General features: G+C 45.6%; 1 long non-coding RNA gene across 4 annotated transcripts in view; it reads left to right on the top strand.

The window, feature by feature from the left end:
- The window catches only part of LOC121075000, a 39752-nt gene that overhangs the window by 11035 nt on the left and 9264 nt on the right, over positions 1-19453 (top strand). For 3 of the 4 annotated variants that reach the window (XR_005822684.1, XR_005822683.1, XR_005822681.1), the window contains exon 1: positions 16501-16655. The exons of the other annotated variant lie outside the window; for it this stretch is intronic. This is a non-coding gene — a long non-coding RNA (uncharacterized LOC121075000). Of the gene's footprint in view, positions 1-16500; positions 16656-19453 lie in introns of those variants that run through there. 4 annotated transcript variants of the gene reach the window in all.

The following is a 19453-nucleotide window of genomic DNA, read 5'->3' as shown; positions in this document are numbered from 1 at the left end:
TTGCTGTTCACACCGTGGGTGCTTATGTCCATGTGTGGCCATACCCCTTCTCTCTTCAGTCTCATCCTAAAGCAGCCTGGTTGCTCTTCCTTTCTTTCACTGTGCTCCTGTTCCACTTCATCCCACTGCAGTATCTGGTAGAGGGAATAGTTTGTGTTCTCCAACTCACCAGGCCATTGCACAACAAAAATATACACGTTAATGCTTCTTTCCTATTTGTCATCCAACAGTCTTACCTCCAAATAACCTCAAGGATCTTGCTACCTGTCACCTGCTCCTACCCTTGTTAGGCACAGGGTCATTGCTGCCCTTTCCTGATGTGACTGCTGGGGTTGGACTGGGGGTTGCCTTCCCCAGCACCTCCTGCCAAAGCTGGGGCCAATGCAGCTGCACTTCCCATATGGTGGGGTTAGAGCTACAGCTGAAGTTACAGCAGAAAGTGTCAGCTGTGCTTTGCCAGTATTTTGGAAATGAAGCTGGAGCAAATTGGTTTTATTTATGGAAGAGTCATTTCTCTACCATATCTCTGTTTAAAATCAGTGTAAGTGTTCAATGTCCACAGGTGTATATTAGGTTGCAAAACTCATTATTCCAAGTTGTGAAGTCAAAAGCTGTCAAAACATGATAAAGATTCCCAGTTGTGCCCTGGGATAGTTTGTCTACCCCGACCATTGTCAACTCTGGGTACTGTGTGCATCCGAGTGCTCAACCAGCCTTTCACAGGCAGTTTGCACCATCTAAAGCAGCTACTGACCTTGTGGGACTTGGGCAGTGATTTCCAGGAGGGGAAGGAATGAGTGATCTGTAGCAGCCACTTCCCTGGTACCATCCAGGGCAGTGTGCAGTCTGTCACAAACTTGTAGCATCCAAGTGTCTCAGTGTCCAGTCTCTTCGCATAAGTGTTGCCCTGCGGCAGGGATTATAGGATGTAATTCAGCATTACCAGGCAGAAGATAAAGCAGGATTACCGGATCTTTTGCAGTTCTTGTAACCCGTGCTCTAATCTTGAAAGAAGATGAGTGGGTGAGTAGGTCAGTTTGGGTGGGGTGCCAGATCTCCCCATAAGCCTCACTGAACTTGGAAGAAATTGCCTACGCAGCAACAGGAAGGGGTTAAATCCTAGCACAAGGAGGCACAAAATATTCTCTGGACAAAAAAAAATCATACTATTTCATTTTTAGCTTTCCTTTATGGAAGTCACAGGACTTTGTTTACACTGAACAATGCAAAGCCAGACTAAGATCAACGTGTCCTTGATTTTGTTTTGCATGTTAAGTACTGCATATTTACCCCTTGCCACCTAATTTGTGAATTTGCCAGGAATCAAAATATCCATTTAAACTAGCCAGGAAGACAGCAAAATATGAGTACTGCTAGATCATTATCCAAGGCACAGCTATGATGTACTGAGGGTGGCTTTGCAAGGTCTGAAGTATAAAAATGCAGCTAGGAAGAGTAAGTTTTTTTGTTGTTCCAGACGTTGATTGTAGGTAGAAATTAAACTGGAACATCTCAGATTTGTAATCTGAATATGTAATCAAGATGTTTTCTCAGTGGAAAAAGCACAGGGGATCTGTGGGGACCCAAGGGTGAGTGTTGCATTGCCCTTTGGAGCAGGCTTGTAGATATAACTGATATAACTTAAATGTTTGATGCAACTTTGTCTTAATGATGTAGGAGGAAATCTAGTTTACTCTCCTTTCTTAAACCTTAACTTTGAGGAAAAATATTGTTTTAAAAAAAAATGTAACTTCATCACAGATCTCACTGTCATAATTTCATCCCATTGCTTTTACCAAGTACCAGACAATGCAGCTGTTGGTACATTAGAACACCAATTTGGAAAAAAGCTTGATCTGCCTATGGCAGGCTGTGTGAGTGAGTTTTTCTCATGACTATTTTTTGATGCCTCAGTTTCCTGATTTCTGTATTTTTTTTTCTTCCAAACTCTTTGAAAGTTGGACAGTGATAGTTTAATAAACAATGAAGAAACGTGTTTTTTAAATCATTCTAGCTAATTTGTATAGATGCTTTCTACCTGGTTTGGCCATCTATCTCCTGAAAGGAGGAGAAATCATCTTACAGCTAAAGGTACAAAATGAGCTCATTACTTTATTAGACATCAGAAAATCCGGCCTGGCAGGAGCAGGAGGAAGAGAGCCTTCCTATGCATCATTGTCAGGGAGCTATAGCATTCACTGGAGTGTGGTGACAATGAATTAACTCCAGGCCTATTGAGTTTATTGCTGTATGTAGGTTCTCAGAAAAAGGAGAGTGCAAAAAGACTTTCAGGGTTGTTAAGTGGCAAGTGTTGTCCATCCAAGTCTTGTATTGTCTACTTGATGCATAATGAAAGTTAACGAGGTCAACTGGAAATATTAATTGTCCTACACTGTTTGCTGTCTACCCTTGCTCTGGTTCTGAAAAATTCGTGCTTAGCAGCAGCTGAGAAGTCAGCAAAAAGTGTTTTAACATAAGCAATGGGCAATATTTGTCCCAGTGATGCCATAATGCAGGTGGTGAGAAATCACTCAATTATATGCATGAGGGGGACTCCATATAAGAGCAACATTTGGAGCTTTATGGGCAGCATAAAAGGAGAGAGAATGAGGTTTTTACAACTGAGTGCAGTGATATAGAAGCATGAGGTTGTTTCCCACCCCTATGCATATGCTTGGACTGTGTAAGGAAAATGAATGCCTGCTTGGAAACTTGGCATGGTACCTATAGGGAGGACCTGTTCCAGAGACACCCCCTCACCCACCCTCCACATCCCCAATTATATAGGTGATTTCATGTCTCCGAGACTGGGCAATGTCAAAAGTTACACTCAAAATAAAAATCTTGACTTCTTTAACAATGAGCCCTCAAAGCAAAGAATTCTCAAAAAATATATTTAATTGCAGCTTTTCTTCCTCAGCAGTTACTCTAGAGCAAGTGAAATAAGATCTTCAGCACATACAGCTCCCACCACTTTATCACCCCACTTCTGGGTTTCCTGTGGGGTCCCTGCCCCTGGAGCCAGGTGTGCAAATATGCAAATCTCACTTTTTCTTCCCTAATGCTCATGGTGGCTGAGAGAAAGCACACAGGTAAGGTTACAGCACCTGTCAGAGCAAGGTATTTGTGCTTTCCATTAATTTCAAATTGTTTGAGTGTTTTAACCCATGATTTTTCAGAGGCTGGGGCTGACAGTGTTGTATCCCTGACATTGCAGTGACTGTGTCCATCTTTTCCTCCAGACATGCCAGCGCCTGGGCTGTCCCCATCCTCCTTCCTACTGCTCGTGACAACTAAAACATTTTTCTGCTGGTACAGTTCTTCCTTTTCATTTATGTAGAGAAGATCCATCCCCTAGCCCAGTGTTTTTTGCCTTTCCAACACAAATGTCTATTTTATTTTTGTATTAAACAAAATACAAAACTGCTACAAATATCTTAATTCTTTTTCTTGCTGTAAAGCTTGACATCTGGGCCTGTAACAGCTCATCAGTGGATTTGTGAGATGAAGCAAATGACATTTCTATATAGAGCACTGGCTGCTGTAGAAATCAGATGGTGAAATGGGACTGTAAAGAATTTGGTATTGAGTGATGATCTTCATCCAAGGATCTCAGAGTACAGCAATCCTGTTTTGCTGACATAGAGGATGGGTGACTTACTCCAGCCTGGTCAGCAAAACTGGTTTCATAGCAGAGAACACATCTCTGGAGACCTGTACCTAGAGCAGAAGCACTCTGGTGTGGGCACTGCCTGTCCGTGTTTTATAGCACTCATTGTTATAATGAGGCTTGGATTCCAGCGTGGATAGAAATGCATTTACTGTAACTAGCTATGTTTGGAGCTCTAATCCCATCCTCACCACACGTGCGATGTGCTCAGATGTTTTCTTGCCTCATTGCTTTGGTGGATGACCTGCTGACTCGTGCCTCCCTTCTGCAGAAGCAGCTTGAGCTGTTTTCTGTACAAACATTGCTTCTGTGTGTTAGAGCACAGCGTGGGGCCAGGGCAGCACTCCTGCTCTGTCCTGCCCTCAGCACTGCTCCGGGAAAAAAGCCTCTAGAGCAGGCCAAGCAGAAGCCCTGGGACTGTAAGTGAAGTCAACCCCAAAACCCAACAATCCCAGGTAGTTTTAGGACGAACCTGGAGAAACTGTCAGGGGAGGATGCTTTCAGCAGCTTTTCCTTCGTGCTCCTAAGGGAGGCTGGAGGTGTCCTGGGGCTGGGCTGCTGCTGGCAGTGTTCTCCTCATCCCACTGGTGCTGAATGCCTGGGGAGATGCTACTCCAGCTGGGTCGGGGGCAGCAGGACACAAGGAACCCTATCATGCCGCAAAAGGGAGCTTTATCCCTGTCTGTGGTGGCTTTGTGCAGGGATGGAAGGAGGTCGTCTCCTTGTGCTTGCAAGCTAACCAAAGTCTGAGGCGCACAGCTCTGTTTTCAGTGTGTTTCTCTGGGGCCTTTAGTTCCTCCCAAGTGCCCAGCAGTAATGCAGTGCTCTTGTTGCCTTTACCAAGGGAGTCACGATGGCAATGCCAAAAACTTCATACACACAGTTCTGCAGAGTTCAGGATCACTCCTTTCACAAGGAGCTCCCTAGCATGCTAGTGGGGGTGGCGGCAGGAAAGGGGGGACGCAGACCTTTTCCCAGTGCCAGCTACCACCACATTCAGATACACAAAGATATTGAAGAAATCCAGCACTTCTGTACTTTTGGCTTTCCTGAAGGATGTCTGTATCACCCTATTCCTTCCCATCTTTGAAGCTGCTGGGCAAATTCTGCCCACGATGATGTGGTGTTCAAACCTCATGCAAGGGTTATTGATGTGCTCCAGTGGAGGCTGGTTGTCCACACCAGCTGGAAGCCTAGCTCTGTGCTCTAGCTAGCACATCTAATAGCAGAGACGTTCAGGTCCAGCTGCACCATCTCAAGCCACATCTGATCAAATTTCTCCGGTCAGCAGCAAGAACTTGCTGATCCCCAGGAATCCCATGTGCTGCAGCAAGGCGGGAGAGGTGGCAGTGTCACTGCTGGCTGGTGCTGAGCCCCAGACCCTGGCAGGGTGTGAGGGGCTGAGCTGTTGGCATGAGGAAAGGCCCAGCTACCCATGGCCATATCCGTGGAGCTCTGTGGTGCTCTGTGCTAGAGGAGGAGGGTTTGTTACATGCATTTTGCTGCCTTTCCTTTTGGGGACTTTTTGCACTTCCAGCTGAACCTTTTGTTGAAAAGAACTGAAAAGCTGTGAAAGCTGTATTGTTCACCCAGGTCTCAGTTTTCTTATTACACAGGAAAAGTTCTCTACATCCAACTTACTATTTTTAATGAAACCTTTCAACTTTAATTGCAGTGGCCTTACATATGTGTAAATATATGTATGTGGGTTGCATCTGAAAATTAAAAATATAGCTGCTTAGTTCTCCTTTTTGGAGGTTATCTCCCTGTGATTGCTTTGGGACTGGAAACCATGCCATGCTGTAACATTTCAAAATCTCCCGTGGAACCAAATGTCTGTCTTACTGCACAGCCTGCAGCCCACCGGCCTGTTAAAGGGCTGGATGGGGCTGAAGCAGTTTTCTGACTTTAAAAATGACTTTGGTAGCTGTTAGGAAAGAGTAGCTATGTCGGTATTAATGAAAGCTGTCTCAATAGCTGGTGAAGGGATTTGCTGACTGTTGGAGCCTGCTCTATTCTGTGCTTATCTATTTCTTATGTGGACTGCTTGGTGCAAATGTGAGGTGGGGACTACCTCGTTGCAAGCACGGATCTTGGAAGCAGTGAAACAACTGTTCCTGGTTTTGTCTTGTGATTTCAAGTGGCCATCACTTGCTTCTTGTACCATAACATAACTTATGTTTAAGGCATGCCCAGAGTTGTGTGCTACAGGCCCTTTGCAGATCTAAAAGAAAATCCTTGATGAACTGATGAACCCAAGATAAATTGGCTTTGCTTTCTGGGAATATCCACAAGGAAGAGTGCAATGAAGTGGCTCTGAAATAAGTAAAGCCTGGAGAAGCAAAGGAAAAGGCACATCAGCCTGAGTCTGTCTGGAGTGATGCAGAACACTGTCAGTGGAAATCCATCTTCATGGAGCTTCCTGTTGAGAGCTGCTGTGCAGTGCCCCCTGTGATCCAGCATCCAGGTGCTTGTGCCTGACAATGCCTCATCACTTCCCAAAGAGCAAGGGAGATTAGGAAATAAGAGTGCCAGAAATGGCTCTATCAATTGGCAACTCTACATCAGGTTTTCGTGTACTAGCGGAGAGGGGGGCTGGTGGCTTGCAGCTTTACTTGGTGGAGGGATTTCTACACATACCAAAAAATCTAGCAAACCAATTACCTTTATCTTTGTTGTACAATAGCACCGAGTAGAGGGTGTTAGTCACTTCTGGAAGAGGGAAAGGAATTTTACAACATAAAATCACATCTTGTTTCTCTTTCTTTTTCCAAGATTTTGTCCATCTGTTCCCTTTTTCAAAAACAAACAAACTATTAATACAGTGCTTTGATAGAGCCTTCTGTTCAAGGCTTTTAAAGTGCTGTACAGATATTCATGATTTTATTTGCCAAGAAGGAGTCTTTAAGAGATAAATATTAAGTTCCTTGCTTCCCGTAGGGCAGATGCCAGAGAGGCTGTGTTTGTGTCTGTGTGTAGGGCTGATACTGCAACTGGGGCCCTGGCGTTGGACTCCGGAGAACTTGCTTGATTCCCAAGTCTGTCTCAGGATTCCAATGTGATTTTATACTAATTGCTTGTTTTCATTGCCTTTTTTCCGTTGTAAAACATGGGCATTTCTCTTATTCTCTGCCTTGCCCATCTTTGTGCTGACCTGACCCCAGCTCTGGTTTGTGTGATGCAGCCCTTGGCTGGGCACCCACGTCGAGTGGCTATTTCTGCGCTGCGGCATGACCAGAGCTTTTAGCAACAACGTGCTTGGTGCCAGACCCGTGGGGTTGGGTACCAATATCACTGTGGTCTTGGCATCAGGATTCAATTCCAGCTTGAGTGGATTCCTAGGCGAATTTTCTGCCTGCACCAAGCTCTTTGCTGCTGCAGTACTGTTGGTCAGGAAGGCAGCTCATAGGGACCTACCAGAGCCGCTGTCACCTATCCATCTGCATCCCCAGTGAACCCACATAACTTTAAATCCCCTTGGATGCAATGCGGTGTAAGGACGTGCATTGGCAGAGCTTGGGGAACTATGCCCCCGATCCTGAATCTTACCTTCCTGGGGCACTAGTGGTACCTATAAAGCTCTGGAGGAAACCTGTTGTGAGGGCTACAGATGAGCAATCTCCCCTGGAAAGGACTTCCTGAAAATCTACTTGTTCTCTGAAATATCTCTGCCAGCCTGGGACAGCAGCCCAGTCATGATGTTCTTAGCCACTTTCCTTTTGTTCTTTCTGTTTGTGAAAAAGACAAAAGGATAATTGGATAAAATGCCCCAGATGGAAAGCTTTTGTTATCAGGGAAGAAGCAAGTCATCCAAGAAAGGAAGGAACCAAACATATCTAGTGCTGAAACGTGTTCAGGAATATCACAGTTGCTACTTACCAGAAATCAGACTTCAGACCCACAAAAGGAATCTTAAATCCCTTAAGGGAACAGACAATGCAAAGTTCTGTTCTTATGGTGAAAAATACTTTCCCTTCTCACTGCTCTGAAACTGAGCTTGTGATGGCTTTCAAATTACACTCCACAAGCTTGAGTTGGCTTGTGAGCCGTTTATCCTAAACTCAGTCACAAAGCTGAACTGATCAGAATAAAAACAATTCAGTAATGTCAGTCAGTCTCTGGGTTCATCTGCACTGCAATATCTTGCAGTCAGGCATAGATGGCAGCTACCAGGATAAGATGAGAAAGGTGGGTGGTGCTCAGGAGTATGGTGAGATGGTGGGAGTGTGGAAAGTGAAGCAGACAGGGTTTGGGTCACAGAAGAAATGGGTGGGCAGGTATTGTATGTAGACACAGGAAGAGACTGAGTTAGTCATGGAGAAAAGTCAGGTCACCTACGTGAGGGCTGATATTAAGCTGCCTCTACCCACCCAGGAACAGTACTACTAGGGGTAAAAAGTATTTGAGTGTCCTAAATCAAAAGATGCTCACAGGGAAAATCTCCCAGATGGGAAGACACTTGTGCTAGGGCTGATCATTTCTTTGCTACCGCCAAGGCTTCCCCCTCCAGCAAAAAGCTCAGCCTGCAGGGCTGGGGTGCCTGGGTGTGCACTGAAGGGTTAGAAGGAAAAGAGGACTTGGTGCTCAGCTGTGTTTCTACTTATCTGTTCTCTTGCCACAGAGCTGTGAAAGTTTCTGAGCCTTTGGGTAGAGAAAGTCTATCTGCTAAAAGGTCTCAGTGCTACTGGGCAGCAAGTGACCTGGCAAAAGGAGTACAGGTGGGGAACAGTGAGTATGGCACAGCCTGTACTGGGGAAATTAGACAGGATTTTATTGTGCAATTTCTTGTTGGGACTTGGCGTGACCTCCATTATACCCATGAGATCACCTCCAGCAAGTATCAATAGCCTCTTCCCCTGTGCCTTAATGTATTTTTAATACCAAGTAACTGCCAGAAAATAATATTGTTTCTGGAAGCTTTCACTGCAACATTTAGTTATACCTTTATCCCATTGTCTGTGAATTCAGGATCCTTAGTTACCCTTAGCCCAACACCTGCAAAAAGAAAAAGGAGGTTAGGAATATATAGCCACAATAGTTTTAAAATAACATTGAAAGTCATTGTTATCTGGCCTGGTTGAGTACAAAGTCTGATACAAATTGTGAAAGAGAATTCCTAGCACCTGGGTTGGGATACTTTGAATTATGCCAACTTAATGATGAGGTAGTCAATTAAAAAACTATTAAGTGTACAAACTTCTACATAGCTTGAGTTCCAGCTACATGTTTCCTGTTTACTGAACATCACACCCTTACACAGCACATAGATATTAGTAACACGTGAATTACATGCTCTCCATCAATTCAAGTTCTTGTAGTTAGCTTTGTTAAAACTTAGGGTTAGCTGCTAGCTTAGGACATAACATTGCCCATCTTCAATCAAAATGAGTAGAATTTATGATGCTGTATATGGGTGTAAAATGTTCCAAGCAGTAAATATCTCTGTGAGAAGAGCATGAGTGAAATGAATAATAAGGACTGTGCTGTAGGTGTAACTAATCATACATCTTTTGCCTATACATAGGATGTGGACCATATGATGATAACACTTAACGCTCTTGATCAGAGGGATCTCAGATCATTCTGTAATGAATTCTTGCTCATATCACACTGGTAGTGAAAACTGGTATCTGGGAGATTTAGTGAACATCCAAGATTTGAACAAGCCATCACATAATACAGAAGTACAAATCTAATTTCCTTATATATCTAGTGTGATGTCCACTCACTGTACCAGGAGCATGTCATGTATGTGATTACATGCACCTGTAAGCACAGCTTCCACGCAGTGCAGTGCAGAAACAGAGGAGATGTGTGCCAGAATGGGCTACTGGTGTGGCGTGTGAAAGGAATAAGGAAGAGGAAAGAGGTCTCTTTGGATGGTTTTCCTGGGATGGGGATGTTTGAAGAGGTAAACTTGTTTGATTATTGCTGAGCTCAAATCTCCTGAACTTCATGTTCTGATCTTTTCTTCTTGCTGGAACAAGAGGAGCATGACACAGCAGTGGAACCATGTCTGGGATCCACGTCTGCTCAAGTCTCCTGTGTCCTCCTTTGATCTCTTTGTCCCTGCTCTCTGGGAAAGGACCACTTCCAACCCCTCCATACACCCTGCTTGTAACTAGCACAGCTCAGCAGTAAGTGGATGTGGTAGGAATAAAAAAAAGTTCCTGCACCAAGCCCTGAAATAGTTGGCAAGAATAGGTTGATAGTCTGATTCAGTGACGACAGCGCTCCACCCTCCTTCTGTAAATGCCTCATATCTCCTGCTGCCAGTCATGATAGAAATACAGACGTAGCTTTTCTCAGGAGGATCTAAATGTTCTAGCTGCTATTTGGTAAAGGGGATATTTCTCCAATTAATTATTAAGTGAAGCTCTGGCTGGAGGAAGGGGCTGCAGAGGTGTCAGAGTGAAATGTGGGGAGGTTTTAAACCTTTGTGAAGCTCTCCTGCAATCTGCAGCCAGTTTGCCTTGTGGGTCCTGGCCAGTTCTTGTCCTACAGCACATCGTCACGGCTGGCCAGCAGAGAATGGCCTCACAGGGACCCTGCCAATTTCCATAACTCGTAGGACCATCTTTTCTCTCCTTGGCAGCAGAAATACGCTGCAAGGGAAGTGTTATCTACTGCTCATGGCTTCCTTCTGACCTTATTCTCCTGAGCTGAGATAGTGGTCCTAGATGTGGAGCTGTAGGAAAGCACCAAGGAAAGCAGTCACAGGGATGGGACTGATGAGCTGAGAAGGAGCAAGGGGAACGTAGTACAGTTTATTGGATATGGTGTTATGTTGGAAGTCTGGGAGACCTGGCTTTCTTCATCCTAGATTACATGAGCAAATATCACCTCACTGCAGTGATCACCTCACCCCATGTGCGGACCCTGTGTCCTCAATGACACTCAAAAAGAGCTGCAGGGCTACTGGCAAATTGCTGCATCAACTCAGCCTTTTTTTTTCTGGCAATAAAATAATACTCCTGTATGCTAGTGTCCTACAACAGGAAGCCCATTTTGGGAGATGAAGTAGGAAGGATTAACTGAGTTGACTTTTTCAGGTTAATCTACTGAGGCAGACCCTCCACTGATATGAATCAGCACAGTTGATACTGTGAGGAAAAAAATTACTATTGTACCTCCATGTGCAGGAGGATCTTGCCTTGGTGCTATGGTCTTCTTTCCAGATGGCTTAATTATCCTTAAAAAAAAAAAAAAAAAAGGAAAGAAAACTGTTAAATGAGTCTACTCATTAAGTAAAAGATGCCTTCTGAATTTTGAGCTGAGATAACCTGCAGATCACTACACGCACTCACCTGGTCCTGTTCAGCCCTTGGGGAACCCTCCTTTAGTACAGGCACTAAAGCCAAAGTTACAATTAAGCTCTAGATTCAGCGTACGAGTCTTCTATATTGAGTGAGGCTGTGCTTTCCTACCCTGTAAATGCTGCAGGTCAGTGGGCATCCTGACGCTTTGCCTCTGATTGCCCCGTCTTAGCACCTCCAAAACAAGAACATATTGCACTGCTTTGGTTTTGGTGTTCTTCTCAGCCGCACTACACGCAAAAAATGGTGATATTTTGCCCTAGCGTGGGGCCAAACTCAACAAACAAAGGTCTTAACTAAGGAACATGGAAACCAGGCATGCCTCTGGAGAGTTTATTCTGCTCCAGAGGAGGAGCTTTTCCCAAGGGCCCCTCCAGTTTGTTTTCCTGTTGCCACTGCCAAGGTATGCCTTTGCAGTGCCATGCCAGCCGCTGTGCGGCACAGTGCCTCTCTGTGCTGCGGTCATCCACATCACAGCTGAAGCACTAGCTCAAGAGCCATGCTCGTGTTTTGAGGACATGGGACAAAGGATGGCTCTATCCCTGGAGAACTTAAGTGTATAAGCCAATGTCAGCTTCTGCTCCTCTTCTTCCCCATTCTTCATGGGAAATGCACGGTTTGGGTCCCAGACTCTTTCCGCAGCCTGAACTCCAGCGCTTTGTTCCCGAGCGCAGCCGATTCACTGGCCTGCCTGTCCAGGGGATTACTCAAAGCTGTCTCTGGCATGAGTCACGCCCTGTCATCAAGGCATGTTCATCCAGCGTTCTCATCTCAGCCAGTTGTGTGCAGGCAGCTTACATCCAGGTCTTGGGGGACAGCCTCCTGGCAGCGCACCATGGTATCTGAGAAAGGAACAGGAGGCTTGCTACCTCAATCAGTCCGTGCCTCACTGCTTCTCCTGTCTAACCTGTGACTGATTATGTTCTTTGGCCTCTCTATCTGCTCCTTTCTGGGTCTTTGCCATGCAAGTCCTCAGGACTGTTTCTGATTCTGCACACCTTGAATCAGGGCTGCAGTCCCTCAATGTGCAAGACTGTCCTGGGACCATGGTAGTTCTACATCCTATTTCTGGCTGTGCCGCAGATTTTGAGGATCAGCCCTTTGGCCTGTGTGTCCCATGGTTCCTCCAACCTATGCAGCATGGCTGGTGACAGCTCCTGCTCCCAGCAGCACTGCCAAGGGCGCTGTTTGCTGGGGTTTGGAGGATGAAAATTTGCTTGGGGTGGGAAAATGTCCAAGCTGACTCTTACCATTAAGCTGTCAGCAGGATGTGTCTGAGGTGTTTAAATATTGATGCAAACATAGAAGAAATAGTTGCCCTCTTCCGGAATGGGTGAAGGATTTACAGCGTAAAACATCCCAGAGCTCTTTGCCAACACTGCTTAGGTCAACAGCTGTTCCTCTGTGATACCAGCACATGGTAACCGTGGTGGTGAAACCAATCATCTTGTGCCCACTTCAGCCGGAGAGCTGGAAGCCAAGCAAGGGAAGGCTTTGACTAGCACAGAGAGGTGGGTTCACAGAGGAAAAGGCTTTCCTGTGCCTGAGGAGGGATCCCTAGCCTGGGGTTAAAAGTCAGATGGAAATGCTGAGAGCTGTAAACCAAACGTCTCCTTTGGGGCTGGATGTGATGGGCTCTCCAGGGAGATGGGAAAGAAAGCTGCTGAGCCAGCACTTTGATATCCAGGAGAGGGAGTTCCATTATTCAAGCCTTCCTACCAAAATCAAATATTTGCAAACGGAGGGAAACTGCTCCTTGAGTGGTTTGCAATGGGCTTCCTGCTGAGCTTTATGCCAGCAGCATGCAAGTTTGAGCCAGAGCTATATGTAGGAATGTTTTGGCATTTTTACATGTCTAAATGCTCAGTTTTCCCTCACCTGTCCTCAAGACAGGTACAGAAGAAGACTGTCTTGCCTCTCAGTGTGTTTCAGAGTTAAATCCAGGCTTGGTTGAGCTTTCTGCTCACCCAGCTCAAGGGCTTTTCCTGAGCTTAGCTCCCAACCCACCGCCCCGGCAGCATCGTGCTGCTCTGCAGCTGCTATACCACATCTGCACAGACAGGGCTCACCACTGGCTCAGCTTTGTTTTCCTAATGCCAATTTTTCTAATTATAGACCTGTGGCTATCAGCCAATCAGCTCCATTTTTGAGGCTCGTTATTGGACTTTGGATGTCAGGCTGAATTTTTCCTAACTGTCCATAATAACAGTAATAGCTTGACTTCCACCATGAGACAATTAACCTTCTTAAAGTTAAGTGCCTCAGGCAGTGCCTCAGAAAGATTCCCTCTACAAAACAGACAATTACCTTTACTTAATAACCTTTTGCTTTTTAATCTGATATTAGTGCCAAAGTAAATGTAAAGGGCAGCGCTCTATGTCCCCTCTTAAGTGCTTTAAATGCCTGTCCACGAAGGCTAATGAGCTCCCATTTTGCTTAATCTAGATTTGCTGTGGATCTAGTGATACTGTGCAGTATTCTTTTTAAAAAAGAAAATCCAGACTCCAGGGATATAACAGTTTTAATTTGAATTGTGAAGGTAAGAGAAAAAAGATGAAAACTCACAATGCCGAAAGAACAATAATGGTGTCCAAACAGCAAAACAAGGCAAAGCATTTTCAGCATCAGTGTGACTCTGGATTGAGGCTGGTTTCAGTGGGAAGCGGTGTTAGTGTCTATAAAGCAGGAACTTGTCACTGGCACTTCACAGGGTTAGCGTCTGCCCTCCTATGGACTTCAGGGAAGACAAGGCTGGGTGGTTTTACAACTTTCTGTACATCTGTCCATCCAGCATGCATGTGGTCCATCAGTCCCCGGCAGCCGGGAGTGCTGACCTCCCCAGTGGTGGCTGCGGCAGACCTATGGCACAAGCACAACTGTTATGCGGATGTAATCTCTTCATGGGTTGCTCATGATAATTAATATGTACAACATTAGCAACTGTTGAGACATGAAATGCGCTCTCAGGGAAGGAGTTACTGCTCTGCTGACCCTGTGTTTTCCACTTTCAGTGAGAGTCCTCTAATAATATTGAATTTGAGCTTTGGTAAAACCACACAAATTTCTGAGATAAATGTAAAGCTGTAGGCATGTCTCTATCATGTGAGCAAACACCCTTTTTCGAAGAATACTGGAGAAAAAACAACAACAAAAAACAGGCTTAAAATCCAGGAAAAGCAATGCTATGGCTGCTCTTAACAGATGTCTAATTCCTCCTCTCCTCTTAAATCCATGTATTTAGATGCAGAGCGTTTTCACACACCGCAGAATGTCAGATTTATTTGCTTTATTATAGTGTCCCTGCTAAGTCTGTTGCCTGCTGCTGAACCGACATTTATTCTTCTCTTGTAAGAGCGTTCTTGTTTCATCATCTCAATATAATGAGGTTTATATTGTTATATTTTATTATAATAGAAGCAGCCTCAGGTCCTAATCAAGATATTGGGCTAATTGCTATGGAAACCTAATTAGTCAGACCATGTCTCAAACTCTGTAAATATTTATACATGCACTTAACTGTCTGCATGCAAACCATCCCACCCCGGTCATGGGAATGAGGCTCAGCACATGCTTTAGTGCTGATAGGGTGGGAGTCTCCTTTAAGACAAGGTTTAGCTGTGCTGGAACACGTAGAGAGGAGCACGTAGTGGTAATCAGATTGGGATCGTGTATGTGCAGATTAGGATCGCATCAGATAGGGGTTGGGTTATGGGTTTGAGTTAACAGCTTAACAGAACTTTGGAGCTGCTGCATATTTTTAATTATCTTATAGAATAATAATTAAAAAGGTGTGAGTCAGTGTAGCAGACAAACAGGCATATAAATACAGGGATGTATGAAGTCTCTCTGGTCAGAGTAAACTAACAGGTGTCCCGAGCCATTTCTTACCATAGGGTTGTAACCATTATTTGAAAAACGTTTTTGACCTCAATTTTAGAACTTGGTTTGCATGCATGAATCAGTTCAGATTTACATGTTTATTGCAGCTGAGAGAAAACTCAGTGTTAGCTTTGGTATAAACACCTATAAACACTTTTGGTATAAACACGCTAAGGTATTAACTTCAGAAGTTGAATATATGGAACTAATCAAAACCCTTTCATGAACAGATTAATGAGGAGACAAAAATGCACAAGTAAAAGCTGCTAGGCTTTGAACAGCCAGATCTTCTGCAGTACCTTTATTTATTTACTTTAACAAGTATTTTAATTGGTTTCGTTACATGTTGGTTGCGGGAACGGTGAGGTGGGGTAAACTTGCTGAACGCTAAGAGCTGCTGGCAGATAAATAGAGTAATGTCATAGGTGCTCTGTTGAACCCTCCTCTGCATAAAACCTGGGTCCTGGTGGTCTTTTATTTCAATCTTCCTCGTTGTCTGTGTTTGTTGCACCCTCGCACACAGCTCTCCAATTGTGCATATGCATTATTTAGCCTCCCAGGTGGGAACAGAGGTAGAGAACACAGCATTTAATTTAGCTTAGCTGGTACAGTAGCATCCAACCAAGAACAGCAGATTCTCTGCCATAAAAGCTGGCATTCCCCCTCCCAAGGCTTTCTGCCCAAGCACTTTGTCCATTTAACACTGCTTATCGCTAGTAAATAACTTCTCTTTATGCAGAAAGCAGCGAAATGCTCTGAGAAAAAGAATTAAAAAGACCCCAAAAGCAAAATTAAAAGAAACTCCTGGGACCTGCTTTTAAGCCCTGCACTTCAAGCAAAAAGGGATGGAGGGGAGATGGGGCTGCACTGAACAAACGTTTCCTGTGCCGCGTGAGTCACTGCAAAGTTCAGCAGCGCAGCCCTGTCAGGGACGCCTCGCAGACCTTGCGATTCAGGACTGTAAATTTCCTTCCTGAGTTTGTTAGCCGTGAACAATGTGTGTAAAAAAAAAAAAAAAAAAAATCCACTATAGCTGCTGGTATTATGCAAAAGAACTAATGCATAAACAATCTGCTGCCTTTTGGGGAGCCGTGCAATGTAACACCAGGCACTACAGAAAGAGCAGCAGCTCTTCCAAACCTTGAGATAAAGTAGGGATCTTAGTGGGGCTGGCTGAAAATTTTCCATTAAACGCTCTTCTTTTAACCTGGCTCTTGACTAACCTTATTTTTTTCCTCCAAAGTTACGTCATTTCTGTACAAAACATCAACTACTTACTGAACCAACCAAACAAGAATCGCCTCTCTCTTTTGCTATCTGTATAATTTTGACCCTGGGAAAATGTCACAGGATGTGCCTCAGCAAAATTTTAGTTCAAAGGCCTCAAGTCCTCAGCACACTCCAAGGGGTTGGTCCCTCACTCACTGCCCTGAGGCTAGGAAAGGCTCCCCAAAAGAAGGGGAATAATGGGCAGGACTGGAAGAGCCACATGGGAAATGAAGTCTGAGCAGGGCTCTGGGGGAAAATGGGACCAAGCACTCTGGTGCTCTAGCTCCACAGAGAGCAAGTCCTAATTTCCATTTCCTATCTTTCAAGATTTTCACTGAAAAGCCAAATTTTTCCTATAGGAAAATTGTATTCCAATGGGTGCTGAAGTTAAGCTTTAAGCTAAGGAAGTTCCAAGTTTTCTGTCTAGCTGAGATCATTCTCCTAAAGCTTGCCCAAAGCTTCAAGAACAAAGAGAAAAGCCACAGGATCCAGAGAAACTTGATATTTCTCATGTTTAAAAGGTGAGTTTGTCTTTATAAAGTGAGCTTCTCTTTATACATCAGAAAGGAGAGTAGCAGAAGTGACAACGAAGCATGCAGCTATTTTTTGATTTGCAGCTTGCTGTGAAGATGTCTTTTCACCCTCTTCCCCCTTTTCCCTTTAGGAAGAAGTGTTAAATTAGCAATGAAAACAGCACATTAACTGACAGGTACTGCAAATAATCTAATCATGAGACAGCATTAAATAAAACAAATTCAGCATGTGGTGGACATTGGGGTTATTTTCTTTAGCAATTACATAGCAGTAAAGCTCTCCTTAGATATTTAATGGGTCATAGCTAAATAACTTTTAAAGCACATTTCAGCATTGCTGGTAAATGAGAAGGATCTAGTATTTCATTCTCACTGCTAAGTTTTACAATCGATTATGGCACATCCCAAGCTAAGCTACTTTGGTAGGCATCTGGCAGTGCCTAGCACCAAACGCCGCAAAGGAGAGCTTGTCTAGGCATAAAAGGAAAAGAGATGGGATGTAATGCTGGGCATCTTAAGCAAAAAGCCTTACTCAGCCAGGGTCTAAAAGTGACTTTTTTATGTTTATTTTTAACTAACTGTGAACTTCTGCAATAAGTACAGAGTGCTACTTGGCTCCTTAAATAGCTGCGATGACGAGCTGGCGCTCGCTTCTGTTACTATGTGAATTTATGGAGCTGTTGTCACACGCTTTGTTAGAGGAAATATATGGTGGTTCTGTCATAGAGAGCGGACACCTATAATTCTCATTTTCTTTGCCTGCTCATAAATCCCCGCTGCTGAGCCGCACCGTTATTGTGCAGGGCTTGCTGCTGCGGTCCCCAGGGCTGGAGTGGGGCTCTGGTGAGGGGGAAGCGCTGCGTCACCAGCGCTGCTGCAGCTGGGGTGAGATGTGGCATGGGGCTCCTGGCAGCCTGCCCTGCAAAGGACATTCATGTGTGCATCCATCCGCTTCAGGGGCATGAAGGCACGTAGCTCACGGGTAGATGGGAAAGGCACAGGGTGACTTGGAAATGCCACTGGCTGTGCAGGTTTGGGTAATTCATGGGTTTTGGTGCTGAACGGTGTGAGCAAAGAGGGAAAGCTTAGAGGCTAAGCAGAGAGACAGGCTTACCTCTCCATTCCTTTGCCTTTCTTCCCTGACTCTTTGCTCAGGTCATCACACCAGCTACACGGGACTTGGCTGTACTTCATCTGCGTGCGTAAAGCCTTGCCTTGCCCTGCAGGCCTCCAACAAAAGAAGTGCTCGCTCTTTTGTTGCACAGACATCTGCAGTCTGGTTGGGCTCAGGATAGGCTTGATCGTGCTGGCTGCCCTCTAGGAGCCGTGCCTTTGCTGCTGCTTTGTGTCTGACGCCGGAGCCGCTCTTCACACCGTGGTTGCTGCTGCCCTTCGTGCACCGACTTTGCTCTCACAGTCGGTCCCTTTTCTTTGCTCTTCCGGCCTCTAAGCCCCTTTCATCTCGCCTTCGCACAGGCTGCAGCCAGCCTTCTTTCATCTTCTTCTCTCTGCTGGTGGAGATGCCCATCATCTGAACTGCTCCATGAGGAGCCCGGTGGCAGCAGGGCACAGGGCTGCGGGTGCTCGCCTAGCCGCTGCTGCGTGACCTCGGGGAAGTCATTGCTCTCCTCTGTGCCTCTGTTTCTCTTTCTGGCTTTCACCTGCCTTTTCTCTTGGGCTGGAGGCTGCTGTGTGCGACAAGCCTGTGACAGTCTGTGTATTGTGACAGTCTGGCCTCAGCTGTAATGCAGAAGATCGTCACCGTGTCCCTGCTTTGCCCCTTGTCTGCGCAGGCCGCAGTCCGGCCTGCCTCTTGTGGCAGCTGCTTGGAGATAAATGTGCCCCTCAAGGCGAAGGGTTGACTTCAGTGACTTCTCCTGCACCTTTATGGGAACAGTGAAGACAAAAATGTGGCTGTGTTTATTCCAGCATGGGGCTGGCTGCTCTGGGGGTCTCGGCCCCACGTTGGAGAAAAGGGAGTAAGCAGTGGCTACACATACCCGTGCCTCTACCAGCAGCCTGGGAGCCACCAGGAGCAACAGCAGGGTTGGGGACAGCACTGGGGTGCTCCTGTGTGGGCTCCTCTCCCTCCAGGTTCCCAAGGAGCCTACCAGGTTTCTGTGACTTGTCCTGACAGCTCGTAGTTCTCAGGAATGGTGCTGTATCTGCTATATCCTCTTACCAATGGTCTATTTATTACCATAAGGCCTCTTAGGACTGAACCCCTGCAGCAGCTGTGCACTGAGTTACTACAAAGCTTTGTTAGGCATTGAGTATCCCTCACCCCTGGTCTGGAGTACCACGAGGGCCTCAGGACATCCCCCATCTGTGCTGTAAGCGTGGCATGGGGAGAGAGGATGGAGACACAGAGTCTCTCTTCTCTTCCCCCCCCCCCACCATGTGTCAGCCTGCCTCGCTGGAGAGTGGTCTATTGATCAGGATACATTGCCAATTGCTTCCCGGAGAAGCAAGCAGAGGCTGAAGCACACTTCGTGCCTCTGATGCACGCTTTCTTCCCTGGGGCAGTGCACTTTTCCTCCTGCTCCACCATCAGAACAAGAGGGAAGGGCACACGCCAGCCCAAGGCTATCGCTGCGTTACAAAAGGCAGAGTGATGGAGATGGGCAGTGAAAGACACTGACTGGCGGAGCTTAATCCCTGCTCGCCCCATTTTGACAGTGAAATTACACGTTTTGATAACGAAAGCTTCCACCTGGAGAGCTCGATGAAAAGCACAGGGAGGTGTTGGTTCTAGACAGGAATTTGCTCTGCTATTCTGCTCCTCT

Source organism: Cygnus olor, chromosome 9 (genome assembly GCF_009769625.2).
Source record: "Cygnus olor isolate bCygOlo1 chromosome 9, bCygOlo1.pri.v2, whole genome shotgun sequence".
Classification (NCBI taxonomy): Eukaryota; Metazoa; Chordata; class Aves; order Anseriformes; family Anatidae; genus Cygnus; species Cygnus olor.
The sequence above is the reverse complement of the archived record's forward strand: the minus strand, read 5'-3'. Positions and strand labels throughout refer to the sequence as shown.